The 18,286-nt window shown below is 38.6% G+C and overlaps 1 protein-coding gene and 2 long non-coding RNA genes across 6 annotated transcripts in view; 1 reads left to right on the plus strand and 2 right to left on the minus strand.

Moving 5' to 3' along the window:
• Window positions 1-18,286, minus strand: part of LOC143486818 (uncharacterized) — a 159,751-nt gene that overhangs the window by 61,597 nt on the left and 79,868 nt on the right. The gene's annotated exons all lie outside the window — the stretch shown is intronic.
• LOC143486891 (uncharacterized) overlaps window positions 10,457-18,286 on the plus strand; it is a 47,884-nt gene continuing 40,054 nt past the window's right edge. The window contains exons 1-4 of one of the 2 annotated variants that reach the window (XR_013123763.1): window positions 10,457-11,137; window positions 12,521-12,546; window positions 13,709-13,763; window positions 14,926-14,980. This is a non-coding gene — a long non-coding RNA (uncharacterized LOC143486891). The remainder of the gene's footprint in view (window positions 11,138-12,520; window positions 12,547-13,708; window positions 13,764-14,925; window positions 14,981-18,286) is intronic. The other variant, XR_013123769.1, reaches the window with a different exon arrangement.
• Window positions 14,077-17,396, minus strand: LOC143486933 (uncharacterized). Its single transcript, XR_013123804.1, has 2 exons — window positions 16,983-17,396; window positions 14,077-16,946 (listed from the first exon to the last, which is right to left on the minus strand). It is a non-coding gene; the product is annotated as an uncharacterized LOC143486933 (long non-coding RNA).

Consider the following 18,286-nt stretch of genomic DNA (forward strand, 5'->3'; position numbering starts at 1 on the left):
TTTGTGTGGTGTTTCATGTGAGCAATTGTTTTCAGTCAGTTTCGGTGTTTGGCCACTAGATGGAGCCCAAGTACTATCATACTGATATCTCATTAATCTCAGTAATGCAATGACATTTTGGTGAATTAAAAGGTTCATTTCTGGTCAGGCAGTGCACTTTTTGTTATGAGTTGTATTTGCAATGTTATAGACCTCATTGATCTGAATCATACAAGCCCCATTACTTGTCTGTATTCTGCATAACAAGATTGCTGCGTGAGTTTTTATGATTTCTCAGGTTTTTGGGTACTGTAGCGCCTCCAACAGGCCAATTTGAACCAAACTTGGCCTACCTCACAAGGACTTCAGTGTATAAAAGCCTTTCAAATTGGGAGTTGATCACTTACATGGTTTATGAGTTATAGCAATAAAGGTCATTTATGGCATGGCCAGAAGGATATAATGGAAAAATTGACCAATCAGAAAAATAAAAATGCAATATTTTTTCCATATTTAGTTAACTACAGTGTCTACTGATTATGCCTATGCCATTTTTGCCATCATTGGATCAAATTCCTAGGACTAGTTCTTAAAGAGCTATTTTCAAACAATTGATGAATGTGACAAAAGTATGCATTTTTTAATAGGACTTGTAATTGCAAAGTTGTCAGGTCTACTGCAAGGTATAAAAAGAAACAAGTTGCATGTTCCTAAGTGAAAATTTGGAGGAGTTATGCATGATTTTCACAAATAGCGCCACCTAGTGGCCAAATGTTTCAACACTGCACAGTATGACACATAGTCCTGGGATATGCACAGTGATGAGGTTTCATGTTGATTGGCCAATGGTAAGTCTGTCAAATGGCCAATTAATTCAAATAAAAATTAATTGGCTCATGGCGGCCATGTTTTTTGAGTGATGAGGTCATCATTGTGTGCCTTGATACCACTTGGGCCCCTGATGATGCCTGTAAAGTTTGGGCTTGATGTGACTAATGGTTTCTGAGAAACAAATTTCCCCATGTTATAGCGCCCCCTTTTGGACAATCGTGGCCAGCTTTGACCTGTGACCTCTGAGTCATGTGCCCTAACAACTGATAAATTTTCATAAAGATAGGTCAAAGCATTGCTGAGATATAGCTGCTGAAGTCAATTTGGCCACGCCTCAGAGCTATTGATTGACATGTGACAACCAGACTGTATACCAATGTCACAGTTTTGTTGATGTTCCTTGATAATGAGATTCTTGTGAATATTTTGACACCAAGATTGTGGTGATCAGATGAAAAACCAGGGACTAGTATGAAAAAGTAGGTTTTGCATATTATGCAAATTAGCAAAAATCTAAGTAGGCGGAGCTTAATGGTTCTTGAGGCTTTTTTGTTTGTCTGGAGCCAAGGAATGCACCTGAAGTGGAATTTTGTTTCTACGACCTACGGGGTGGGAGATATGAACCCAAACGCAAAATGCTGCGCTATAGCGCCACCATCAGGCCAATTTGGGTGTCTGTACTTAAGCACGGTCCCGCAAACAGACTACACCAGTCTGCCAAGTTTGGTCTCCCTGGGCCTTACGGTTTAGGCTGCAGTATGCGTTTTATGCGGAGAAAAATAATAATAATAAATATAGCCGCAAGCGGCGATTGGCGGGTTCACACAAAAAAAGGCAAAAAAGCCCAAAGGGTCTTTTAGACCAACAAATTGGCCTCTTGGCCTCAATAGGCAAAAAGAAGCCCAATAGGTCCTTTAGACCCAAAAGTGAATAGAAGCTGTTTGAGTGGAAAAAATGCATAAGTAAATCAATGTGACAAAACATTCAATTCAACTGAGGCACTAAAGGCCCAAAAGGATCAAAATAATGTGTATTGGCAAAATGATTCAGATCACAGAACTAAATCACATGCTGAGATCAGCTTTGTGTGTGTGTGTGTGGTGTTTCATGTGAGCAATAGTTTTCAGTCAGTTCTGGTGTTTGGCCACTAGATGGAGCCCAAGTACTACCATACTGATATCTCATTAATCTCAGAAATGAAATAGGATATTTTGGTGAAATAAAAGGTTCATTTCTGGTCAGGCAGTGCACTTTTTGTTATGAGATGCAATTGCAATGTTATAGACCTCATTGATCTGAATCATACAAGCCCCATTACTTGTCTGTATTCTCCATAACAGCATTGCTGCATGAGTTTTTATGATTTCTTAGGTTTTTGGGTGCTGTAGCGCCCCCGACAGGCCAATTTGAAGCAATCTTGGCCTACCTCACAAGGACCTCAGTCTATAAAAGCCTTTCAAATTGGGAGTTGATCACTTACATGGTTTATGAGTTATAGCAATAAAGGTCATTTATGGCATGGCCAGAAGGATATAATGGAAAAATTGACCAATCAGACAAATAAAAATGCAACATTTTTTCCATATTTAGTTAACTACAGTGTCTACAGATTATGCCTATGCCATTTTTGCCATCATTGGATCAAATTCCTAGGACTAGTTCTTAAAGAGCTATTTTCAAACAATTGATGAATGTGACAAAAGTATGCGTTTTTTAATAGGACTTGTAATTGCAAAGTTGTCAGGTCTACTGCAAGGTATAAAAAGAAACAAGTTGCATGTTCCTAAGTGGAAATTTGGAGGAGTTATGCATGATTTTCACAAATAGCGCCACCTAGTGGCCAAATGTTTCAACACTGCACAGTATGACACATAGTCCTGGGATATGCACAGTGATGAGGTTTCATGTTGATTGGCCAATGGTAAGTCTGTCAAATGGCCAATTAATTCAAATAAAAATTAATTGGCTCATGGCGGCCATGTTTTTTGAGTGATGAGGTCATCATTGTGTGCCTTGATACCACTTGGGCCCCTGATGATGCCTGTAAAGTTTGGGCTTGATGTGACTAATGGTTTCTGAGAAACAAATTTCCCCATGTTATAGCGCCCCCTATTGGACAATCGTGGCCAGCTTTGACCTGTGGCCTCTGAGTCATGTGCCCTAACAACTGATAAATTTTCATAAAGATAGGTCAAAGCATTGCTGAGATATAGCTGCTGAAGTCAATTTGGCCACGCCTCAGAGCTATTGATTGACATGTGACAACCAGACTGTATACCAATGTCACAGTTTTGTTGATATTCCTTGATAATGAGATTCTTGTGAATATTTTGACACCAAGATTGTGGTGATCAGATGAAAAACCAGGGACTAGTATAAAAAAGTAGGTTTTGCATATTATGCAAATTAGCAAAAAATCTAAGTAGGCGGAGCTTAATGGTTCTTGAGGCTTTTTTGTTTGTCTGGAGCCAAGGAATGCACCTGAAGTGGAATTTTGTTTCTACGACCTACGGGGTGGGAGATATGGACCAAAACGCAAAATGCTGCGCTATAGCGCCACCATCAGGCCAATGTGGGTCTCTGTACTTTAGCACGGTCCCGCAAACAGACTACACCAGTCTGCCAAGTTTGGTCTCCCTGGGCCTTACGGTTTAGGCTGCAGTATGCGTTTTATGCGGAGAAAAATAATAATAATAAGAAGAAAAAAAAAGAAGAAAAATTCGAGCAATTACAATAGGTTTCCCACACTACGTGTGTGAACCCTAATAATAAGAAAAATCTCAGCAATTACAATAGGTTTCCCACACTACGTGTGTGAACCCTAAATATAGCCGCAAGCGGCAATTGGCGGGTTCACACACAAATAGGCCACTTGGCTTCAATAGGCAATAGACCCAATAGGTCCTTTAGACCCAAAAGAAGCTGTTTGAGTGGAAAAAATGCACAAATAAATCAATGTGCAAAAAAATGTTCAATTGGGGCACTAAAGGCCCAAAAAGGATCAAAATAATGTGTATTGGCAAAATGATTCAGATCACAGAACTAAATCACATGCTGAGATCAGCTTTGTGTGTGTTTGTGTGGTGTTTCATGTGAGCAATAGTTTTCAGTCCGTTTCAATGTATGGCCACTAGATGGAGCCCAAGTACTACCATACTGATATCTCATTAATCTCAGTAATGCAATATGACATTTTGGTGAATTAAAAGGTTCATTTCTGGTCAGGCAGTGCACTTTTTGTTATAAGATGCAATTGCAATGTTATAGAACTTATTGATCTGGATCATACAAGACCAATTACTTGTCTGTATTCTGCATAACAAGATTGCAGCATGAGTTTTTATGTTTTCTTAGGTTTTTGGGTACTGTAGCGCCCCCGACAGGCCAATTTGAACAAAACTTGGCATGCCTCACAAGGACTTCAGGATATAAAAGCCTTTCAAATTGGGAGTTGATTGCATACATGGTTCATGAGTTATAGCAATATAGGTCATATATGGCATGGCCACAATGATATAATGGGAAAATAGACCAATCAGAAAAATAAAAATCCAAAATTTTTTTAATCACTTTTTACCTACAGAGTCTACTGATTATGCTCATAGCAATTTTGCCATAATTGGATCAAATTCCTATGACTAGTTTCTAAAGAGCTATTTTCAAACAATTGATGAATGTGACAAAAGTATGCATTTTTTAACAGGACTTGTAATTGCAAAGTTGTCAGTTCTACTGCAAGGAATAAAAAGAAACAAGTTGCATGTTCCTAAGTGAAAATTTGGAGGAGTTATGCATGATTTTCACAAATAGCGCCACCTAGTGGCCAAACGTTTTAAAACTGCACAGCATGACACATAGTCCTGAGATATGCACAGTGGTGAGGTTTCATGTTGTTTGGCCAATGGTAAGTCTGTCAAATGGCCAATTATTTCAAATAAAAATTAATTGGCTCATGGCGGCCATGTTTTTTGAGTGATGATGTCATCATTGTGTGTCTTGATATCACTTGGGCCCCTGATGATGCCTGTAAAGTTTTGGCTTGATGTGACTTATGGTTTCTGAGATACAGTTTTTCCCATGTTATAGCGCCCCCTATTGGACAATCGAGGCCAGCTTTGACCTATGACCTCGGAGTCATGTGCCCTAACAACTGTTAAAATTTTATGAAGATCCGTCAAAGCGTTGCTGAGATATGGCTGTTTAAGTAAATTTGGCCACGCCTTGGATCTATTGATTGACATGTGACAACCAGACTGTATGCAAATCTCAAAATGTTTTTAAGCAACATTGATAATGAGATTCTCCTGAATATTTTGACACCAAGGTTGTGGTGATCCGATGAAAAACCAAGGAGTAGTAGGAAAAAGTAGGTTTTGCATATTATGCAAATTAGCAAAAAATCTAAGTAGGCGGAGCTTAATGGTTCTTGAGGCTTTTTTGTTTGTCTGGAGCCAAGGAATGCACCTGAAGTGGAATTTTGTTTCTAGGACCTACGGGGTGGGAGATATGAACCCAAACGCAAAATGCTGCGCTATAGCGCCACCATCAGGCCAATTTGGGTGTCTGTACTTAAGCACGGTCCCGCAAACAGACTACACCAGTCTGCCAAGTTTGGTCTCCCTGGGCCTTACGGTCTAGGCTGCAGTATGCGTTTTATGCGGAGAAAAATAATAATAAATATAGCCGCAAGCGGCAATTGGCGGGTTCACACACGAATAGGCTTCTTGGCCTCAATAGGCAGAGGCCCAAAAGGTCCTTTAGACCCCAAAATGTGAAAAGAAGCTGTTTGAGTGGAAAAAATGCACAAATAAATCAATGTGCAAAAAAAGGTTCAATTGGGGCACTAAAGGCCCAAAAGGATCAAAATAATATGTATTGGCAAAATTATTCAGATCACAGAACTAAATCACATGCTGAGATCAGCTTTGTGTGTGTTTGTGTGGTGTTTCATGTGAGAAATAGTTTTCAATCAGTTCCGGTGTTTGGCCACTAGATGGAGCCCAAGTACTATCATACTGATATCTCATTAATCTCAGTAATGCAATGACATTTTGGTGAATTAAAAGGTTCATTTCTGGTCAGGCAGTGCACTTTTTGTTATGAGATGTAATTGCAATGTTATAGACCTCATTGATCTGAATCATACAAGCCCCATTACTTGTCTGTATTCTGCATAACAAGATTGCTGCATGAGTTTTTATGATTTCTCAGGTTTTTGGGTACTGTAGCGCCTCCGACAGGCCAATTTGAACCAAACTTGGCAGACCTCACAGGGACCTCAGTGTATAAAAGCCTTTCAAATTGGGAGTTGATCACTTACATGGTTTATGAGTTATAGCAATAAAGGTCATTTATGGCATGGCCAGAAGGATATAATGGAAAAATTGACCAATCAGACAAATAAAAATGCAACATTTTTTCCATATGTAGTTAACTACAGTGTCTACAGATTATGCCTATGCCATTTTGCCATCATTGGATCAAATTCCTAGGACTAGTTCTTAAAGAGCTATTTTCAAACAATTGATGAATGTGACAAAAGTATGCATTTTTTAATAGGACTTGTAATTGCAAAGTTGTCAGGTCTACTGCAAGGAATAAAAAGAAACAAGTTGCATGTTCCTAAGTGAAAATTTGGAGGAGTTATGCATGATTTTCACAAATAGCGCCACCTAGTGGCCAAATGTTTTAAAACTGCACAGCATGACACATAGTCCTGAGATATGCACAGTGGTGAGGTTTCATGTTGATTGGCCAATGGTAAGTCTGTCAAATGGCCAATTAATTCAAATAAAAATTAATTGGCTCATGGCGGCCATGTTTTTTGAGTGATGATGTCATCATTGTGTGTCTTGATATCACTTGGGCCCCTGATGATGTCTGTAAAGTTTTGGCTTGATGTGACTAATGGTTTCTGAGAAACAGTTTTTCCCATGTTATAGCGCCCCCTATTGGACAATCGTGGCCAGCTTTGACCTATGACCTCGGAGTCTTGTGCCCTAACAACTGTTAAAATTTTATGAAGATCCGTCAAAGCGTTGCTGAGATATAGCTGTTTAAGTAAATTTGGCCACGCCCCAGAGCTATTGATTGACATGTGACAACCAGACTGTATGCAAATCTCAAAATGTTTTTAAGCAACTTTGATAATGAGATTCTCCTGAATATTTTGACACCAAGGTTGTGGTGATCCGATGAAAAACCAGGGACTAGTATAAAAAAGTAGGTTTTGCATATTATGCAAATTAGCAAAAAATCTAAGTAGGCGGAGCTTAATGGTTCTTGAGGCTTTTTTGTTTGTCTGGAGCCAAGGAATGCACCTGAAGTGGAATTTTGTTTCTAGGACCTACGGTGTGGGAGATATGGACCAAAACGCAAAATGGTGCGCTATAGCGCCACCATCAGGCCAATATGGGTCTCTGTACTTGTGCTCGGTCTTGCAAAGAGACTACACCTTTCTGCCAAGTTTCATGGTTGTAGGATGTATGCCGTAGGCTGTAGTTACAGTTTTAGATTATTATCTAAGCAATTATAATTGCCAATATAGCCGCAAGCGGCAATTGGCGGGTTCACACACGAATAGGCCTCTTGGCCTCAATAGGCAGAGGCCCAAAAGGTCCTTTAGACCCCAAAATGTGAAAAGAAGCTGTTTGAATGGAAAAAATGCACAAATAAATCAATGTGCAAAAAAAGGTTCAGTTGAGGCACTAAAGGCCCAAAAGGATCAAAATAATGTGTATTGGCAAAATGATTCAGATCACAGAACTAAATCACATGCTGAGATCAGCTTTGTGTGTGTTTGTGTGGTGTTTCATGTGAGCAATAGTTTTCAGTCTGTTCTGGTGTTTGGCCACTAGATGGGACCCAAGTACTACCATACTGATATCTCATTAATCTCATTAATGAAATAGGACATTTTGGTGACTTAAAAGGTTCATTTCTGGTCAGGCAGTGTACTTTATGTAAAAAAAAAAGATTCAGTTGAGGCACTAAAGGCCCAAAAGGATCAAAATAATGTGTATTGGCAAAATGATTCAGATCACAGAACTAAATCACATGCTGAGATCAGCTTTGTGTGTGTTTGTGTGGTGTTTCATGTGAGCAATAGTTTTCAGTCAGTTTCGGTGTTTGGCCACTAGATGGAGCCCAAGTACTATCATACTGATAACTCATTAATCTCAGTAATGCAATGACATTTTGGTGAATTAAAAGGTTCATTTCTGGTCAGGCAGTGCACTTTTTGTTATGAGATGTAATTGCAATGTTATAGATCTCATTGAGCTGAATCATACAAGGCCAATTACTTGTCTGTATTATGCATAACAAGATTGCAGCATGCGTTTTTATGATTTTATAGGTTTTTGGGTACTGTAGCGCCCCCGACAGTTTGAACCAAACTTGGTATACCTCACAAAGACCTCAGGCTATAAATGGTTTTTTGAGTGATGATGTCATCATTGTGTGTCTTGATATCACTTGGGCCCCTGATGATGCCTGTAAAGTTTTGGCTTGATGTGACTAATGGTTTCTGAGAAACAGTTTTTCCCATGTTATAGCGCCCCCTATTGGACAATCGTGGCCAGCTTTGACCTGTTACCTCTGAGTCATTTGCCCTAACAACTGATAAATTTTCATGAAGATTGGTCAAAGCGTTGCTGAGATACAGCTTCTTAAGTAAATTTGGCCACTCCTCTGACCTATTGATTGACATGTGACAACCAGACTGTATGGAAATGTCGAAATGTTTGATAATGAGATTCTTGTGAATATTTTGACACCAAAATCGTATAAAAAAGTAGTTTTGCTTATTATGCAAATTAGCAAAAAATCTAAGTGGGCGGTTCTTGAGGCTTTTTCGTTTGGCTTGAGCCAAGGAATGCAACTGAAGTGGAATTTTATTTCTAGGACCTACAGTGTGGGAGATATGGACCAAAAGAAGAAGAAACAACCTAACAATTACAATAGGTTTCCCACACTATGTGTGTGAACCCTAATAATAAGAAAAATTTCAGCAATTACAATATGTTTCCCACGTATTGTGTGGTGGTTGACGGGGGGATGTTTGTGTGAGTGGCAGCGTGTGTGGGAGACTGTGGCTCTGTGTCACTCCCTGCTGAACCTGTGACTGAGATGCAAACACTTGAGTAAGCATGTGTGTGCCTGTGCTTGTGCACGTGTGTGTTTGTGTCGTCACTGGGTAGGTATGGCTAGGGCAATGTGTATTTGAAAGCCATAAGTAGGCCAGTACATGTGTGTGTGCATGTGTAATAGACTGAGAGAGATAGGCTTGGTGTGATTGAGAGTGTTCATGAATTAGGGCTGTATATGTGAATGTGTGTGTTTGTGTTTGCGTATAATGGGCAATATTATGCCTTAACATACTATGTGAGTTGCATGTGAATTGAAATATGAACAGCTTGAGAAATCTGTACACTCCAGTGCACTGATGATTTCTGCATTCACGTGGACTTTCTTTCATCGTAAGACACTATGAAGCACTACAGGACTCACACAATGCTTGAAAAATACTGCAATTAATGGGCCACTTGTTATGCACATTTGCACCTCTACCATGACATTTGTTGCACAGATTGGCTACTGGTGTTTAGTCGTCTTCTCATACCACATACAGAAGCACTATCATAGTGCCTACGACTTCTCAGGAATGACAACTAAGTAGATGACTATGCTTGTCGTAATCATAATTATTAGTTATTTCTTGTAGGACTACATTGTTTAACATGCTGTATATATCCTTCACACAGCTCTTATTGATTGTCAGTTGTTTATCTTTGTAAACCAAAACAAACCCATCACTCATCATTTCATCTTTAATAAAAATATTTGCCAATCATCTACTCGTGTACATTGTGACTTTCACTCAGTTTGCATATATAAACCACTTGGCCTTTGACTGCACGTGTGTGTGTGTGTGTGTGTGCGTGCGTTAAGTGGTTAAGTGCTCAGCAACCTCTAGATGGAAGAGTAAAAGGGAAAGGCTACATATTGCTTTTCCTCACCTAGTTGAGCTCTGAAATCAAGCCCTCCCCAAAACTGGGCAGAGCTGTGGGCTGAGGAGTCAGACTCACCCTGGCATTCGCTGTTTAGACTTTCACTACACAGCAGTGAGTGTGTGTATAATGGGCAGTGTCAGTTGTCACAGTGAACTCACATGTCTGACAAGACAGGAGTGTGCCTGTGACGTTTGGTGTGAGTACATGAAAGCATTCATGAGCTAGAGCTGTATTTGTTTGTGTATGTGTGTGTGTGATAGAGAGAGTGTGTGAGTGTTATCAAAAACAAACTAAATGTTAGTTTGTGCATGTGATTGTTAGTCCCTGAAGTATGGATAAGAATGGCTAGGGCAGTGTAGTTATGGGGCAGTTGCAATATGAAATATATATGTCATGAAGAGGTTTTAGGAGTGTCAGTTGTCACAGACAACTCACATGTCTGATGATGGTGTATGTAGTGTATGTGCTGAACCTATGACTGAGATGCGTAAGCATGTATGTAATCACTGGGTAGGTATGGGTGAAGCAATGTGTATATGAAACCAATAGGTAGGCCAGTGCATGTGTGTGCATGTATAATAAAGAGAGAGAGAGAGAGAGAGAGAGAGAGAGAGAGAGAGAGAGAGAGAGAGATAGGTTTGTTGTGATTATGTGAAAGTGTTCATGAGTAAGGGCTGTATGTGAATGTGTGTCTGTGTGTGTATAATGGGCAGTGTTAGTTGTCACAGTGAGCATGTCTGACATAATATGGTGGAGTGTGTAATACAGAGAGAGATAAGAGGGAGAAAAGACCATGTGTAGTGAGTACTGTAGGTAGATCTGTGAGTGTTTATGCTATATGTGATACGTTTTGATTAGAATGCTTGAAGTGGATTTCTTAATGAGAAGTCTAGACAATAGGCCTATGAGGCAGTAAAAAACATGACTAAATAATAATAAAAAAAAAAACAGAATTTATCAACATGCTGACAAATACTTATTTTGGTTTGTCATGGTGTTCTTGTGGTAGCCAAGTATAATAAAGAAAGTGAGTGCATGTTTACTTACAGGGCTGTGTGTGTGCGTTTTTGAGGCCATGGGACATGAAAACCACACAAGACATTTACTTCTAATTATTTGATTTTCAGAATCATAAATATTAGGATCACAACAAATGTGATGGCTTTAAAAGACTGACTAATGTGGACTTAAAGTCATTGTGGTTGTTGAAGGGTGTCTGCTGCCCGTGTATCCTGTTCTGGTCGATGGCCCCGCCCCAGAATGTTCCCTCGCACGTGCGATCAGGTTCTTTCGTTCATTCTGCTCTTGTTGAGGTAAGATGTGCTTTGGTCTCTTAAGTAGTGTAAGACAATTGTCTAAAATGTGCTGTTTTTTAATATGCTGGGTTAATGTTCTTGTTTGTGATAAAGTTACTTGTGTGTACGTAAAGTTTAGTGAGGGAGATAATGAGATAAATTAAGAATAAAAGTATGTTATAATGTAATTAGCGCGTGTGCTAGTTCAATGCTATCATGCTGTTTGCGCTTAGCATGCTAGTCCGATTAGACAAATGTCAGAAATGTGTTGTTTTTGACGTCGGATTTTTGCTCTAGATTGTTTGGTTAATTGTGTTTAGATGGACGTTTTAGTGTATGAGATGGCAAATGAGCTAAATAAAGGATTAAAGTATGTTATAACGTGGTTAGTGCGTTCGCTAGTACAACGCTAGCATGTTCCGTGCGTATGCTAGCGGAACGTTTTTGTGCTGTTGTAGTTGTCCAGAGTGCCATCAGTTTTCATTTATATTGCCTAGTTCTTTCATGAAAACGAGTTATTTGATGTTACATATATTTGCAGTGTACATGTATGAGCAAGTATACATGATTTGTACATGTATGAGTAAGAGCGGTTTTGTAGTTGCTCTAAGATGGCGTGTGGGTCTTGTGCCTGTAATGGCGGCGCCCAGTGCAGCTGACCACGAGGGCGCTGGCTGAGTAGGCGTGGTTGTAGATGTAGTGAAGTAGTAGCACTTACACGTACTGATTTATAACTGTACAATCGGGCGATTCGTGTATATGGTTTAATGTAGCCCAGATAATGGTGTATTTGGGTAAATGAAGCGTCTGCTGGGTCGAGTGTTGCTATGCATGTTTTGTGCTCGTTGGAAAACCTGGTCACGCACAGGTTTTAATTTTTTTAGTCAAAATAATGGACTATGAGTATGTTATGTATATAATTTTTTACGTTGTGTATAAAAATGTACGTGCTTGCAGAGGCAATTTGTGCTTTTTATACTAGTCTGAATGTGAATGTTTTTTTGTGTCGGTGGTTTGTCAGCACCAAAATGTATGTGAAATATGAATAGACGTCTATCACATTGCAAATGTAAATGGAGTTATTGCATTTGAATTTTGAGCTCAAAGTTGCTTGTATGTGTGGAACATGCGTGTTAGGCTACATTTTCATTTTAATATTGACACAGAAAAGCTTCCATACTTATATACACTAGCCCAAAAACTTGATAAGTATGGTGCTTTAGTGACGCTGTATAACTGTAGCCTTAAGTAGAATAGAAAGATTCTAAGTGTCCAATTAATGATTCATGTCGTTATAGCAGCTTTTTAAAATTATACATATGAATTATTTTAACCCATTAATGTTTACTAACTGTTACAAATGTGTTCTGTCTATTTTCTATGAATTGCCTGTTGGTGAAGGAGAATTCTGCTGGAACACATTAAAGGTATGTTTGAAGTGTATCGTGTATGAGCAGTGGTTGAACTGGTATACTTTTATAAAACGGTGCACACAATGAATGGTGAGAGTAGTTGATGTGCTGCAGAATAATTGTTCATTTATGATGAGTATCTGTAGTGATATGTAAACACTTGGAAGCAATAATGTAAAATGTATAGAAGAGAACTCAGAAACTGCAGCTCCAACTTCTCAAAGTCCTGTTCAATGTGTACCCTGTCTTAATTGTGCTTTGATGTTTGAAACTTGATTAGGTACAGTAAGTTAACCTGCTTATTGCCTAGACTAAATTTATACTCCTATTTGGAACAGAGTAAACTGCAGTGTAGCGGATGTCTTGAAGTAGTCTTCATTGTATTCTGTGTTGAGGACAATTTGATGCATTCTCACAGTTTAATTGGCTCATGAATATTCTGTCCAATAGTTTAAAGATTATGCAGCAGTAATTACATTAATGCAGTGAATGTGTAGTATTTGCGCTAGAAATATTTAATGCATGCTATAAAATAGCCCATCAAATGGTAATACACTTGTGAGTATGTGCAACAGGTATCACATGTGCTGCTGATTACATGATACTGATCAACTTTGAAAGATGTGAAATGTGCTGTTGGTGTGACAATTAAGACACAAGAATAATAACACACACACACACAACGCCTGCTGGTTGAAGATGCCACACACACGCGATAATCTTGGAGCAACGCCTGCTGGATGAAGATGCCACACACAACGCCTGCTGGATGAAGATGCCACACACACATGCATTTTAGCTGTGGAGTTGATTTTGTGTTGAGTGGTGTATACAAAATTATTATATAGTATTATTAATTTAACAACCTGTGTTGAAATTGATGCTTAGAAGTTAGAATGGACTAATATTTTAATTATTTTCACATTTTCATTTTAAAATTAACATAGATAAACTTCCATACCATACTTATATACACTAGCCAAATAACTTGATAAGTATGGGGCTTTAGTAATGCTGTATAACTGTAGCCTTAAGTAGAATAGAAAGATTCTAAGTGTTTGTCCAATTGATGATTCATGTCGTTATAGCAGCTTTTTAAAATTATACATATGAATTTTTTAACCCCTTAATGTTTACTAACTGTTACAAATGTGTTTTGTCTATTTTGTATGAATAGCTTGTTGGTGAAGGAGAATTGTGGTGAAGGAGAATTGTGCTGGAACACATTAAAGGTACGTTTGAAGTGTATCGTGTATGAGCAGTGGTTGAACTGGTATACCTTTATAAAACGGTGCACACAATGAATGGTGAGAGTAGTTGATGTGTTGCAGAATAATTGTTCATTTATGATGAGTATCTGTAGTGATATGTAAACACTTGGAAGCAATAATGTAAAATGTATAGAAGAGAACTCAGAAACTGCAGCTCCAACTTCTCAAAGTCCTGTTCAATGTGTACCCTGTCTTAATTGTGCTTTGATGTTTGAAACTTGATTAGGTACAGTAAGTTAACCTGCTTATTGCCTAGACTAAATTTATACTCCTATTTGGAACAGAGTAAACTGCAGTGTAGCGGATGTCTTGAAGTAGTCTTCATTGTATTCTGTGTTGAGGACAATTTGATGCATTCTCACAGTTTAATTGGCTCATGAATATTCTGTCCAATAGTTTAAAGATTATGCAGCAGTAATTACATTAATGCAGTGAATGTGTAGTATTTGCGCTAGAAATATTTAATGCATGCTATAAAATAGCCCATCAAATGGTAATACACTTGTGAGTATGTGCAACAGGTATCACATGTGCTGCTGATTACATGATACTGATCAACTTTGAAAGATGTGAAATGTGCTGTTGGTGTGACAATTAAGACACAAGAATAATAACACACACACACACAACGCCTGCTGGTTGAAGATGCCACACACACGCGATAATCTTGGAGCAACGCCTGCTGGATGAAGATGCCACACACAACGCCTGCTGGATGAAGATGCCACACACACATGCATTTTAGCTGTGGAGTTGATTTTGTGTTGAGTGGTGTATACAAAATTATTATATAGTATTATTAATTTAACAACCTGTGTTGAAATTGATGCTTAGAAGTTAGAATGGACTAATATTTTAATTATTTTCACATTTTCATTTTAAAATTAACATAGATAAACTTCCATACCATACTTATATACACTAGCCAAATAACTTGATAAGTATGGGGCTTTAGTAATGCTGTATAACTGTAGCCTTAAGTAGAATAGAAAGATTCTAAGTGTTTGTCCAATTGATGATTCATGTCGTTATAGCAGCTTTTTAAAATTATACATATGAATTTTTTAACCCCTTAATGTTTACTAACTGTTACAAATGTGTTTTGTCTATTTTGTATGAATAGCTTGTTGGTGAAGGAGAATTGTGGTGAAGGAGAATTGTGCTGGAACACATTAAAGGTACGTTTGAAGTGTATCGTGTATGAGCAGTGGTTGAACTGGTATACCTTTATAAAACGGTGCACACAATGAATGGTGAGAGTAGTTGATGTGCTGCAGAATAATTGTTCATTTATGATGAGTATCTGTAGTGATATGTAAACACTTGGAAGCAATAATGTAAAATGTATAGAAGAACTCAGAAATCGCAGCTCCAACTTCTCAAAGTCCTGTTCAATGTGTACCCTGTCTTAATTGTGCTTTGAGGTTTGAAACTTTTAATCACATTAATGCAGTGAATGTGTAGTTATTGTGCTAGATATATTTAATGCATGCTATAAAATAGCCCATCAAATGGTAATACAGTTGTGAGTATGTGCAACAGGTATCACATGTGGTGCTGCTTACATGATACTGATCAACTTTGAAAGATGTGAAATGTGCTGTTGGTGTGACAATTAAGACACAAGAATAACACACACACACACAACGCCTGCTGGTTGAGGATGCCACTCAACGCCTGCTGGTTGAGGATGCCACTCAACGCCTGCTGGTTGAGGATGCCACTCAACGCCTGCTGGTTGAGGATGCCACTCAACGCCTGCTGGTTGAGGATGCCACTCAACGCCTGCTAGATGATGTGCCACACACACAAGATTAATCTTGGAGCAATGCCTGCTGTATGAAGATGACACACACATGCATTTTAGCTGTGAAGTTGATTTAGTGTTGAGTGGTGGTATACAAAATTATTATATAGTGAGTAAACATGGTTGAGTTTAGTGTCCAGTTGAGTAAGTGCACAAATGATGAGGTGAACAATGTATTATTAATTTAACTACTATTGAAATTAATGCTTAGAAGTTAGCATGGGCACGATAACACCCAGCAACATTGTCATAATACATATTCTGTTTCACAATGCATTATGTGGTAATATGTTTTAATTGCTAAAGTGGAACCAAATGGAATGTTTTTGTTTAACTTGTCTGTTAGATTAACTACGCTATTGGAACAAAGACATTTAATGTGTTAAATTGTTTATTTATATATACACTAAGTGATCAGTGCTTAGCACAAGTAGAGTATATGAAACAGCTGTTACACAGGTGCTGCTGACATCAAGCTCCTGAATCAGATGAAGAATGAATGTTGGCGTTCCAAGGAAGAAGCAAGAATGTCCTGTTGAAGCAAAGCCTGCTGAACACATCTCACACACAATACATTTTTAAACTGTTGAGCTGAAAGTGTTTAGTGATGTACATATTTGCAACTTAAGCTTGTCTGATCAAGTATTCTGATGTGGTTATTTGTTTTAAAGCTATACAGCATTTAAATGAGCAGTAAAGCGTGGTTTTGCTCATTGTATTCTGAAAAATGTACATTAGTGGAAATGGTCCCTTGAATCAAGTCCCTTGATTATAAAGTAATGCTTAGTTTGTATAACATGGTGTTAGGAAGGCATTTACTTCACAGTAATTTCTATATGCAATACTGTAACAATGTATGCAAGTAAGAAATTAGTCATGAATACACCTGTCACGAATACAATGTCTGTTCTGATTTTTTTTAACCTTTTTTCTTTTTATGATTTGATATGTGCTGTTTGTATTAAGTAATATTGATTGATTAGTATGTCGTGTTGGGATAGACATAGGTTTTGACTGGTTGTGTGTTTGTATTTTCAGATGCCTCGCACGAAAGCTTCGCTGAGGTCGGCTGCAGCCAGGAGGAGGATTACGGAGCGGCTTGTGGCTCAGACTGACGGGGTTCTGGCTTTTTCCCCTGACAAAAAGGTCCTGACTGAGACTGTTCCTGTGAGCCACAGCTGTCCTGCAGACCAGATCTCGTCTCTGACTGACGGGGTTATGCCTTCATCCCTTGACAAAAAAGGTCTGACTGACACGGGAGTGCTCCTGAAGAGCACTCCTCAAAGCAATTTACAAACTCAAGCTGCCAAATACCTGCCAAATACCTTGCCAAATACCTTGCCAAATACCTTGCCAAATATCTTGCCAAATACCTTGCCAAATACCTTGCCAAATACAATTGCCAAATACTTGCCAAATACCTTACCAGATACAAGCTGCAAAACTGATTCTGATGAATGTGTACATGTGGATATGCTCAGAGGTTCTTTTCATCAAGCTCATCCAAAGTTTGGCATAAACAGTAACAAACAATGTGTTGCAAATAGTATTACTGCCATCATGACTAACAAAGTAAAAAATGTGCTTTCTTGGACAATCAGAGACCTTGATGATGTTCTGCTGAATGGTGACAGATTCTACAGCAATATAAGAGATGCCGGCAAAATTCATGATCCATTGGGCTATTTATATGTTACAGATGTACCTACAGAATACACTGTGTGTGGATATGACTTTTCAATAAATTTTCATGATGAAATGTTTACTGGGAAGTTTGGTGTCACTGAATATGGACCGTTACAAAACGTTCTTATGTCACATGATGAGGCAATCCGAAGAGTGTTTATGCAATGTGAAGCATGTTTGTTTACTGTTAAAGAGAATACATGCGCTATCATTAAACAAGACTCCTGGTATGTGCTGATTGACTCTCATTCACGAAGCGAAAACGGTGCACGTATTGATTCAGGCAAGAGTTTGGCTGCTTTTTATGCTGACATGGAATCATTACTTAACCACGTTATGATACTTGGTCAGTCACTGAAAGCTGAAGGAGCACAATTTGAAGTTACTGGTGTTGTTGTGAACATAACTGGCAGAAGCACAGCGGAAGAGAAAACACAAGATGGTTTGTCTGTCACTACACACCGAGAGCTCTACAGCAGTGTGCTAAAACGAAATCGTAACACAAATGAAAATGAAACTAAAAAAGGTGACGCATTTGACCGTTCACAACCCTGCAGCAAAGCAAACGTGCAAAGTAAACGCAAAGCAGCTGACAATGATTCCGAGGTGAAAACGGTACCCGAACTGCATGTTGGTAAACGAATGAAGCATGTAAACAACCTTACCGATGTATCTGTGAGAAATGACAGTGACGTGCTGATTGGCGACACACAACGTGAATACTTTCAGTTTTGTCCATTGACAGTGAAACAGCAGAAGACATTATGTTTAAGGCAAAACGTTGTGTACATCGAACATGCTCGTAGCGACCAAACCATACCAGTACCGATGGGTGATCCTTGTGAAACAAAAACTATCATTGGTGACGGTAACTGTTTATTCAGATCACTGGCATTTGCAATTAGCGGAAGTGAGAAAGAACACAGAAAAATACGACGTGCTGTAACTACACAAATGGAGAGAAACGAATCTAAGTACATTAACTGTCTTC

Source organism: Brachyhypopomus gauderio, chromosome 2 (assembly GCF_052324685.1).
Source record: "Brachyhypopomus gauderio isolate BG-103 chromosome 2, BGAUD_0.2, whole genome shotgun sequence".
NCBI classification, from domain to species: domain Eukaryota; kingdom Metazoa; phylum Chordata; class Actinopteri; order Gymnotiformes; family Hypopomidae; genus Brachyhypopomus; species Brachyhypopomus gauderio.